Source organism: Balaenoptera physalus, assembly GCF_965194825.1.
Source record: "Balaenoptera physalus genome assembly, chromosome: 5".
In the NCBI taxonomy this organism is placed as follows: domain Eukaryota; kingdom Metazoa; phylum Chordata; class Mammalia; order Artiodactyla; family Balaenopteridae; genus Balaenoptera; species Balaenoptera physalus.
The window spans coordinates 132,645,025-132,657,130 of record NC_138884.1 but is presented as its reverse complement, the minus strand read 5'-3'; positions in this window follow the sequence as shown (position 1 = coordinate 132,657,130).

The window sequence follows — 12,106 nt, the reverse complement described above, 5'->3', positions numbered from 1 at the left end:
ATTCACCAGCTGAGGGACATTGGGTTGCTTCTAGTTTGGGGCAGTTGTAAATATAGCAGCTACAAGCATTCACATTACAGTTTTTGTGTGAACATAGTTTTTATTTCATCTGGATAAATAATTAGAAATAGGATTGCTGGGTTGTATGGGAAGTGTCTGTTTTACTTTATAAGAAACTGCCTGGCTATTTGTCAAAGTGACTATTTCATTTCACAATCTCACCAGCTATATATGAACTCTAGTTTCTCCACATCCTCACCAACACTTGATATTGTCTGTTTCTTTCTATTTTCGCCATCTTAACAGGTGTGTGGTGGCATCCCATTGTGGTTTTAATTTGCATTCCTCTAGAGACTAATAATGTTGAACATCTTCTCATGTGTTTATGTGATATCCATACATCTTTGGTGAAATGTCTATTGAAATACTGTTCATTTTTGGAGGGTTGTTTGTTTTCTTATTATTGAGTTTTGAGAATTCTTTTTATAGTCTGGATATTAGTCTTTTATCAGATATGTGAATTGCAAATATTTTCCCCCAAACTGTGTAATAAATATTTTTAAATAAATTGAAATCTCATATGGAAAAAATAGTTCCTTTGAAAAGGGCTAATGAGATTTAAATCTACAAAAGATGCAGCTTTGTACCTTTACCTCCTCAGGTGAGTCAACAAGATGCTTAGAATATTGTAATAGAAAAGTTGGTAGTGGCAAATCTAAATTAATAAGTCTGCTTGGAAATTATTTAAGTGCAGCATACAGGGAGATTTTATCTAAGGGTTATGGACATCCCCCAAATCACTAAAAAAATGATTTATCATTTAAGGACTTTTTTTCTTTGAAAGAAAGTCATAATAGAAAATATACATTATGCACATTTTTCTGAGCAATTAGGTATTAGTTTTTCAAATAATTTCTATCACAGAAACCAATTCGTAGAATAGGTATATACCTCTACCAAGACAAGTCTGATGGGTAAGCCACTCAGTATTGAAAGCTTGCTCCTTACTCCCATTGAGATCAGTCTGTTGAAAAGTATATTAAAGGATTGTGCAGTCAACTTTTGTGCATAGACACGTATAGGGTATTCTTGACTTTGAGGGCCATGGATTTAATGTTCCTAAGAGGATCTTCAGTCCTATAATAAAATATTCCACTGTCAATCCTTGCTTGAAGGGAAAATTTTACAGGAAGGGGAGGAAGTTTTATTACTATTTCTGGAAATGAGGTATTCTAACATCGAATGAATACCTACTGGATGAAAGGACCCACATATGCCATGAAATGTTGCATTTTTCAGGCATATTTATTCCCAACCAATCAGTAAGCATATACTATTTGTTCCATCTTATGGACATCACAGAAGAACTACTAGATATAGTTGCTACCTTGAGTGGGAATTCCTCCTAGTTAAGGAGACAAGAAAATAACACAAAATATTAGCAACAACACCAAACAGTGTTGATTATTAGGTAAAGACCAAAGATAAAGAGAACAAGGGGAGTAAGCTGCGTGGAAGGAGAGGAAGCTATCCATACAGACTAGATATTTCTCTACTAACGATTCAAAAGGGCCACCAAGGGGCTTCCCTGGTGGCACAGTGGTTGAGAGTCTGCCTGCCAATGCAGGGGACACAGGTTCGAGCCCTGGTCTGGGAAGATCCCACATGCCACGGAGCAACTAGGCCCGTGAGCCACAACTACTGAGCCTGCGCGTCTGGAGCCTGTGCTCCGCAACAAGAGAGGCCGCGATAGTGAGAGGCCTGCGCACCGCGATGAAGAGTGGCCCCCGCTTGCCGCAACTAGAGAAAGCCCTCGCACAGAAATGAAGACCCAACACAGCCAAAAATAAATAAATCAATTAAAAAAAAAGGGCCACCAAATACTATTCTACTTGCAACAGTTCATTGGGACAATGAGGTTCAGGTCTAATGATATGAAGTCAACTCTTAAATATTAGGTTTTCACCACTCATTCTGGCTGTAACTAATGTAGAGGTTCAGAAGAGGAATAAAACCAAAAAACTAGAGGCATCAGAGAAAATTTCATAGAGGAAATGGGATAAAAGCTGAACCCTGAAGCATGGATAGATTCTGCTTAACAGAAGAGAAACAGGAGAGCAGTATGAAGGAACCAAAAGAACCAAAAGGGCAGCTGTGGAATTTGTCATTCTTGGGTCTCCCAGCATCTAATGTCCCTGATCATCATAGAAGGTAAAAGTGCCAGGTATTTGCTTTCTGAGTCTCCCCGACTAGCACATCATGGCATAGGCTCTGCCAGTTGAATCACCTGCCCCAGACTTGGACTCACCATCTAGTGCTGTGTCGGAAAGAAGTAGGTAGCATGCAGCATGCACGTGGGCCGTGTGTGGCTGGGTCCTCATCCCAGAGGCAGCCAGAGCAGGGGCTCAAACAACAGGACCCATATCAGTGAGGCCAGAGGTGTGGTTAGCAGCAAAGAGGTGTCTTCATTGGGTCCAGCCCACAGTATGATTTGGGGCATTGTTCCTGGATACGTGGCCTCCAAGCCTAGGATTTTTCTGGAAGTCTGTGAGCCGTTTAGTATCTTTTCAAGAATTTTCTTTTCTACTTCAATCAGCTAAAATCACTTTTTGATACTTAGAGTAGTAATGGGCATTAGATTCTAAGAAGCTCTTTATCAATTTTCATGTCCCCATGTAAAGCATCCATTAGGAGTCCACCTTCATTTTTCTTAGCAGGCAGCGTAGCACAGGAGTCAAAGGCATGTCTCTGGAGTCTTGTGGCCCTGGGCCCAAACTCCAGCGACATGTGAAAACAAGTCTGTGGGAAATTCTGGGGCCCTCAGCAAGCTGTATGACCACATCATATACTTTCACACCTTCCTCACTGGTTCCCAATAAATATGTGTTTGTTGAATGTGCATTCAAGGGTCCAAGATCCTTTCCATTCATAACTTTCATTAGAACCAATATAGATTTTCTGACCATGCATAACAGAATTAAAAGATAATAAGATCAAACTCAGTGACCCTTGGTATAACCCACCCTTCTAAGCTCATTAAAACATGGCCCAGGTTTAGCCCGCATTAGCACATTGCATTTCTTCTAGTGGTATTTAACTTCTTGTTTGCTATTTAACTTCTCACCAATTGCCTCACAAATAAGCTTGTTTCCTGGAGGACAAAGACTGTCTGTATCTTTGGATTTTACTGCTATACCCAACACAGGGCTGGGCATGTCGAAGTTACTCAATACCTATTTCCTAAATGAAATAAAATCTGTGGAAGTACCTCGGAACAACCATTTTATTGTTTCTCACAATTTTGTGGGTCTGTGATTTGGGCAGGGCTCAGCTGGGTGATTCTTCTGTTGCATGTGTATCGATGTAGGTAATTCTTTGGTGTCCAAATAGCAGCTGCGCTTGCCTGAAAGGTCCACAACAGCTTAACTTCCATGTCTTGCATCTTGGCAGGGGCAGCTGGAAGGCTGAACTCAGCAGTAACTGTCAACCAGAACACTTAGGAGAAGCCTCTCCAGGATGATAGCTGCAGAGTGGTCACCTCTTGCTTGGCAGTTCAGGGTTCCAGAGCAAGTGTTGCAGTCAACAAAGCCAAAACTGCCTGTTCTTAGGTCACCTAGCCTTGGAAGTCTCACAGCGTCACTTCTTTCACACTCTGTTTTTCAAAGCAGTCTCAAGTCCGTCCAGATCCAAAGAGAGGGGACAAGACCCCTCCTCTCAATGAATTTGCAGCCATGTTTTAAAACTGTCACAGTCCTCCCTCTGGCCACAAATGCCAACATACCTCCCACATTAAAAACAGACTCAACTCCCTCCCAAAACCCTCCATTATGGCACCAGATGCTGGCCTAGGCTCAGGATGGAAGTCCAGGATCTCATCATCAAAATCAAGTACTTATCAGGAGTTTCCTATAGGCGCCTCATTGATAAATCTTAAATCTTGTTTCTATGAACTCAGTTGAAAGTCAGGAATTAATCTGAAAAGTAAACTGAGAATTATATTTTGCGTAAAAAGATGGAAGAGACTAGAAAGAAGCATTTCAAGGAATGCTTTCAATTTACTTCAAATAATATATCAAATATTACCAACAATAAAACTCAAGGAGCTAAGGTCTCCCCTGGGCCTGGCCATAAATGAGGCACTTAGAAAAGCACAGTGAATGTGGAGCCACTAGGGGATCATTTAATGTTCCATTTAAGGCACATTCCTAAGCATCTTTCTTATTCCCAGGAACGTTGCTCATCAACTAACATTTATTCAGCGCTTAAAGGTTCTGACCTGTCGTTGGAAGTGCTATGAGGGTTCATTCAAATATGTTTAATCCAAACATGTCTACATTCTCTCCTTCACTCAGTGCCAAGGACCATGAACAAGTGACTCATGATGCAATTCTCACACTGCCCATAGAAGCTGAAGTAGAAAACAAAGAGGTCTGGGGGATTTTTAACATTATTTTGATTAAAATGATGAACAGCCCACATTCGCAAACAAATTCATTAAATTGCAAATTAATGGGTCATCAAGGACTGCTGAGGCAGGAGGGAAAAATGGCGGGAAATGGACCTGGGCCCCAGAAGCATGGATTTAGTGTCTGATTTCTGCCACCTTTATACTCTGAGCAAGGCATCTATCCTCTTTATGCCTCAGTTTCTATAAAACGAAGACCCTAGAAAAAAAAACAAAGACCCTAGGAGTTACTTCACCAAACTCTTCTAAAGATGAAATGAGGTAAAAAAGGGAATAAATGTTAAAAACTGTGAAGTGCTGAAATAAAGTGTCATCGGGGTTTTTTTTTTAATTGGAGTATAGTTGATTAACAATGTTGTATTCGTTTCAGGTGCACAGCAAAGTGATTCAGTTATACATATACATGTATCTATTCTTTTTCAAATTCTTTCCCCAATTAAGTTATTACAGAATATTGAGCAGAGTTCCCTGTGCTGTACAGTAGGTCCTTGCTGGTTATCTATGTTACATATAGCAGCGTGTACATTAGGTTTTGATTGACTTTAATAGTCAACTTTCAGTTAAATCTCCACACAGGTATGTAAATTTGAGGTGGCAACCTCTCCACCCAGTGACCTAATACACATGGATATTTATTGAACACATTTATTCCTCATTTAACCTTGGACTTAATGTCAGTCCTCCATTATTTCTATTAATAGGCACCCAGTTAGATCCATTGGGTGACGTATGTCACACTGTGTTACAAGTGCATTAAGTGTAATGTGGCAGAATGAGGGCAACCTGTCTCCGTGTGCTTCCTGTCATCAGTTCCCCCCAATTCAAACCTTATCACCTCTCCTCGAGATCACTGGCCTCCTCAGGAGTTTTCCAACATGTGTTTCATCAGATTAAAACTGATCCACATTGCCAAAAATTAAGTACCTATTCCTTATTCTGGCACTCAAAGCCTTCCAGATATGTCCCCCCAAATACCTTTCCAGTATTCTTTCTCAGAAACCCCCTAGAGATCACCTATACTCTAGTTAAACAAATCACCTGGCTTTTCCTAGGACATGCTCTGCCTCATTTTTTGCCTGCGCTATTTGCTCCACTTGAAAACCTCTGCACCCATCTCCTGTTAAAATCTGACCACTGCTTTAAGGCAACTTACAGACTTGGGAAAAATGAAATGAAGCCACATCAATAATGATAATACTCATACAGAAAGTCACAGGAACTAATCTGGTGTGCCAGGCGAGACCACAACTTACAGATAGCTCTAGAACTGGGAAGATAATGTCAGTCTGTTACAGCTGAAGTTTGCATGGTTCCTGCCATAAGAATTTTGGAAAAGTTCCTCACCCCTGGGACTTTACTGTACTGAACAAGTAGACGGTACCCAAAAATCTGTCAACTCTGACAATAACTGGCTGTCTTTTATGTACAGTTCTCATCACATAAGCCCAACCTAAATGGTGCCAAAACAATCCATCATTTTGTTTTATTTGGTATTTTAATGCAAAACAGGTCTCCCAAAAATCTATCCAAAAGTTGTATTTTCCAGACCTTTGACAAAGAAACTTCTTGGTTGTTTTGTTTTGTTTTGTTTTTATTTCTTCTGAAACCTTGGTAAAGCAATTGCAAGCACATATTATCTTGCGTTTTTTATCTTCACAGAGGCTTTAAAATTTTTTTTAACTTCTTAGCTTTATAAAGTTTGAGCAAAGGATCCGTAGGCAAGTAAAAGTGAACTTAGATCAGATTTTCAACCACCTATTACTCAAAGAGAAATTGCCATCTACTGCCCAAGGCAGATTTATTTCAAAAAGGTTTCATTGGCTCTAACCATTTAAGAGTACGCTAACAATTGGAGAAAATGTTTGCAAATCACACATCTGATAAAGGGAGAGTATACAGAACATACTTTTAAAAAAAAAAAACCTCTTAAAACTCAAACATATAAGAAACAAACAAATAAATAATAAAAATATGCTAGCACTGAGTGGTGAACTCAATGCATAAAGTACTACAAGCCCATAAAAGTAACCCTCAAACAAAGGCTACATGACAAAAGGCCATCCTCTGATGTAAACTAACCAGAATCCACAGAAGATGGTTGGAATTAGTGATCCACTGCTGAGCCACTCAACTGCTGAGGAGGCACAGGGAGTCCTAGCAAGGACTACTATAATTTTTAAGCCTGTAATACTTGCCAGCAATGACAGTATAACAATCACAGCCCTTCTCAGAAAAATAAATGAGCTTTTTTTTCCCTCTCATGGTAGCTTTTATATTACAACACAAAATATTGACAGGCACTGACTCACAAGATGACTTCCCCAAGGCAACCCAACCTACAATGTGCTTTGGAGATAATTTGCCACCAACAAAGGGATCTCACGCTGCATCATCAAGGAAAGGCCCCCCTAATATGGAATCAATTACCCAGTGCGTCCTGAGGGCCTATTATGTGTGATGCCTTACAAAGAAGATTAAGACAAGAGAGGCAAAGAGGTCAACCCTTATTCAGCACGTGGTACTAGGTATTCAGCCCAAAGTGCTTTCATAGCTACACCACTCAATCCCCATGAAACCCTGGAGTTAGGTATTATTATTCATATTTTTACAGGTTAAAGAATTGAGGCTCAGAGTAATTAAACAACTCTCCCAGGTCACAGACACATAAATTGTGGTCGAAAGTATCCACAGTTTGAACCCAGGCCTCTCTTCCTTAAGACGCATGCCTTTTCCAGTGCACACCTGCTTTCCTGAAGCACAACTCTTGCCCTCAAGGAATTTACCTTCTGGTAAATCTGAAACCTTTGAGACTCACAACATGTAAAGTGTGTTGGAATGAAACAGTTTGGTGGTCAAATGATATAAGCAGAGGAGTACCTTAAATATAAAAGGGGGAGAAAATAAAGAAACTTAGTGGTGTTTTGCTGACACTGTGGGTGACAGAAATGGTCTTCTCAAACTCGCTCTAATTAAAATAGATTGTCTACTTGACAAGTATTTCTATTTAGTGGAGAAAACTGATTCCAGAGAATAGCGTAGCTGGAAGAAAATATACTTTTAAAACCATCCAACAAAACTTCAACTATATTTACCATATTTCTAAGTCAGATTCTCAAACAGGAATGCATTGGTCAGCTGACCCAAACATCCAATTCATCAAGAAGTTAGATTTGGCATTATAAATTCATAAACTGACCTTTTAAAAAGTAACACCTAGTCTCAAAAATTATGTAAGTAAGACTCATATGCCCCTGCCCTATTATCTCTGGAAAAAATAATAAAGTCAAATACCCAAATCTGCTCAGTAGTGACCCCCACCAAGGCTCAGGAGTCTAAGCTCCAACAGGCAGAGTACCAGCCTCAATTTTCTTGCTTCCTTCAGCACTGTCCAGGTGCTCTGTGGAATCTAAATCTTCTCCTGGTTGCAGGGAAACATTCATGCACAAAGGGACAAAATCACCTCCCAATTAACATCCTAAGAAACTTAAGGAATGGGTATGCCATACGACACTCTCAGTGAGGGAACAGACACTTAGAAGATCATATACAGGGTTGTGATTTAAATCAGGATATTATAATTTTCTTTTCCAGTAGAGTGCATTTCCTCACCCATTTGTAACAATTTTTACTTGACTGTACTCCCTCTTAATTTCACACTCATAAGAGCTTGGATCCACTAATGCCAAGGATGGCTGCTGAACATAGCTTTAAATTAGAGAGGTTGAACAGTATGAAATAGCCAATAAACATTTTTACATATAAAAAAAAAAAAAAAGCAGTATCACATGTACAAACTAATAGAATGAAAAATCCCAAGGGTTTCCGGTGTGCTAAAGTGTCTTTAAGTAGAACCTTTTCTTTCTCTGGAGGATTTCAATGTTTCCCTGAAAGGCATCTCTAGGTTTCTTCCAACCCTCATAGCTGTATGTCAAAAGTCAATCCTCTAACTGCCTTGGGAAGTTTTGTTTCAGAGAAACTATAGAGCAGAAAAATCCACGCTTCTTTCAGAGGATAATTCCGAAACCATGGGAAATAATCCGATAAAAATATAGGACCTTTTAACTTGTGAAGGCAATAGAAACGCTTTCCAAAGTGTAAACAGTTTAAGACTCTATAATACCTGGTTCTTCCACCTCAGCAAAGGAGTTTGTTCCATCTATGCTGAAGAAAATCTCCATCAAGACATTACAGGTGATTTAGCTTGCAAACTAGTTTAGTCCTGTATGAGCTCCACCAAATTGTATTTATGGACTTTCATAAAGTGAGAGCATCAAAGACGCTTCACCTAGGTCCCCAGGCTGGGCTGGCACAGGGGCCAGTGAAAGCAAATGCCTTAATTTAAGATCCCTACATTCACAGCTGTGCTGCCCTCCACCTCTCCCAGCCCCACCTCGCTGGGAAGTGTAAATGGAAGGATTGGGTTTTATCCCCCAGGAGGCCCAGTACAGAAACACAGCATGAAAATAAAGCATACAGGATAATATGCTTATTCTCTGGGAGGGGTAAATGTTTACACTACACTTGCTCCTTGCAGATCCTGCACTTCCTCTTACCTGCCCTCCTCAGGCCAGCATCCAACAGTGTTGCCTAAGAAGGTCACCTAGGCCTTCTCTTGCAACAGCACAGAAATAACTCATCTTGACAAGGATATGGACGTGGGGCTGCAGGCGTATGTAGACATAAGAACACGTGTGCATAATCCTTTTTCTCTAGGCTATGCCTGTTCTGGCCAGGATTGCGAAGGTTTGGTTACTATTTATAGAAGAGGCAACAGCAGAGAGGGTAAGAGGTCTGGTTCTCCCCAAAGGAAGCAATGATCATCAGTGACCGCTAAGATCACAAAAGAGAGACAACACTTACTAGGCACATCTTCTGAATTATTCTTGCTGAAAAAATATAATATCTAACCTGAGTGAGGTCAACCTCTAAATCTAACTACCAGTTCACAGAAAATGGAGAGGGACAGAGGAACAAAAAGTAAAGCCACAGGTCTGACGTAAGCAGGAGGGTAGATGTGATGGTGGCAGCACGTGGCGTGCTCTTTAACCACTAGACAAACTAGATGTCCAGCACGTGGATCCTTCTACGGTGTCTTGCAGTGTGGGCATTCCTTCACTGTGTCTAGAGGGATCCCACACTTGGGCAGATTTTATTTTATTTTTTTTAACATCTTTATTGGAGTATAATTGCTTTACAATGGTGTGTTAGTTTCTGCTGTATCACAAAGTGAGTCAGCTATACATATACACATATCCCCGTATCTCCTCCCTCTTGCATCTCCCTCCCACCCTCCCTATCCCACCCAGTTAGGTGGTCACAAAGCATTGAGCTGATCTCCCTGTGCTATGCGGCTGCTTCCCACTAGCTATCTATTTTACATTTGGTAGTGTATATATGTCCATGCCACTCTCTCACTTCGTCCCAGCTTACCCTTCCCCCTCCCCGTGTCCTCAAGTCCATTCTCTACGTCTGCGTCTTTATTCCTGTCCTGCCCCTAGGTTCTTCAGAACCATTTTTTTTTTTTTTTTAGATTCCATATATATGAGTTAGCATATGGTATTTGTTTTTCTCTTTCTGACTTCCTTCACTCTGTATGACAGTCTCTAGGTCCATCCACCTCACTACAAATAACTCAATTTCGTTTCTCTTTATGGCTGAGTAATATTCCATTGTACATGTGTGTTGGGCAGACTTTAAATCACCCCTTTATTTCTTCCTCTCACTGAGCAAACGCCTGCCTCTTTTTGTGCTGAGAATGCTATAGTCCACGTGGTTAGACCGCCAACTACTCTGCCCGGATTCTCTTCCCTCCAGGGTTCTAGGTTGGAGTCACCAACAGAGACTTCGGGCAAGATCTGAGAGGCACAAGTGAAGTCTTCAGTAGGATGTGGTGACAGAAGAACAAGTCCCAGGGGTCCTCGCTCCCCTCTTCTTCACATTTAGCTCTTTTTCCCAATTGTGAGCCCTGCCGACCACCAGTGTCCCACTACCAATGACGTGGTCACAGACCCTCTGCAGCTACCCAGAAGCAGCCGCTTTCCAAGGAAGCTTTCCACCAGTTCCCCCTTCACAGTCCCACTTCAGCAGCCACATGGCTTGTCTCCTCAGATCTCCCCACAAGCTCTGACTTGCCCCCTAGGCCAGTGCTTCACTCATTTCTTAAGGAAGTGACTCCTCTGATCTTCCAGCTCCCCTTTCTGGACCTCCCCTTCCCCTGACCCTCCCACAATATGTAAGGTTTAATTCCTATAATAAATACCTCAGCCCACACTCAGAGGGCACTGCTTCCCCGGGGAACCCTGTATGACACACATCTATCATCTCCAGGAGCTGGATCGGCTTCCCAGAGCTTCCCAAGATAGACAGTTCTACTCCTCCTTCAGGAGAGCCTGTGGGGGTCTGGAGGGTGCCGGTGACTTCTCACCATCGACCTCACTCCTTCTGGTGATCACACCCAGCACCTCAGTGTTTCTGCTGCGATGCGGTCTCACCCCTCTTACATCAGGTCACTCTCTCTCCCAAGACCACCCATGGCATTTAATCGGTTTCTTTTGTTTAATTGGAGCTCATTTACTCTAGCTTTTAGAATCATTTTTCCAAGTGCTTTGTTCCACACATTCAGTGTTTCTTCTAAATAGTCACGTTTGACCAGTATGTGTTTACATCTTTATCTAATCCCTTGATCCATGGGAAAGGGCCAAGGACAAACTGCTACCGTTACAGAGTCCTCTCAAGGAGTTTCTTTTGGATATGAGTGTCATGTCCAGGTTTCCACGGGACCCCAGGTAAATCAACACCTAATCTAGGAGACTTGGTCAAATTAGGTAGTGTAAAAGTTAAACAAATAAAGAGGTGTACCACCAGTGGCTTTAAATCTGAGAAAATAGTGCATCACTGAAAATAGGAAGAGACAATAGGGCAGGTGTTTTAACACTGTATGCAAGATATCCAAGATGATACATTTAATTTTAGATGCCTTAGGTTGGAGGTCTGTGGAGAAATACCTGAACTCAAATGGACACTTGCATAGGAGTGATACTGTATTTGAATACACAAGGGTAGATTCATTCTTTAAAAGATAATAAATAAGTAAAGACAGAAAAAAGGGGGAGGCCAAAAACAGTACATTAGTAATGTCTGTGTCATATGCACATATAGTCTCCTGAAAGTTAGTAGCTGCTCCTAGCACATTACCATTTACATATGTAAATATGTAGATATATGTAAAGTTAATTTACATATTTACACCAATTTGGATCTCCAGGACTAGGAACCACATGGAGAGTTAAGAAACCACATGATTCTCCTATTATCACCTCCTTAAGCCCAGTATTGTTGAACAAGGAAGATTCTCTTAACTTATATATACATGATGACCAGGAGAGTGACCCAAATTGTAGAACACATTTTATCTAAGTTTGCCCCTTTGCTGGAATGGGACTTTTTCCCCCCATTTAAATATCTTTAGACTTTGATCCACATATGGACAGAACTGTGAGACTGCCCATCACTCAGGGACTGGCTGAATAAACTCTGCAGCTCTCAAGGGGATGAGAAGTGTCTACATATCTGCTAAGGAGAGACTGTCAAGATACATGGCATAAAAATGTGAAAAACCAAGGTAGAGGAAAATATGTATCT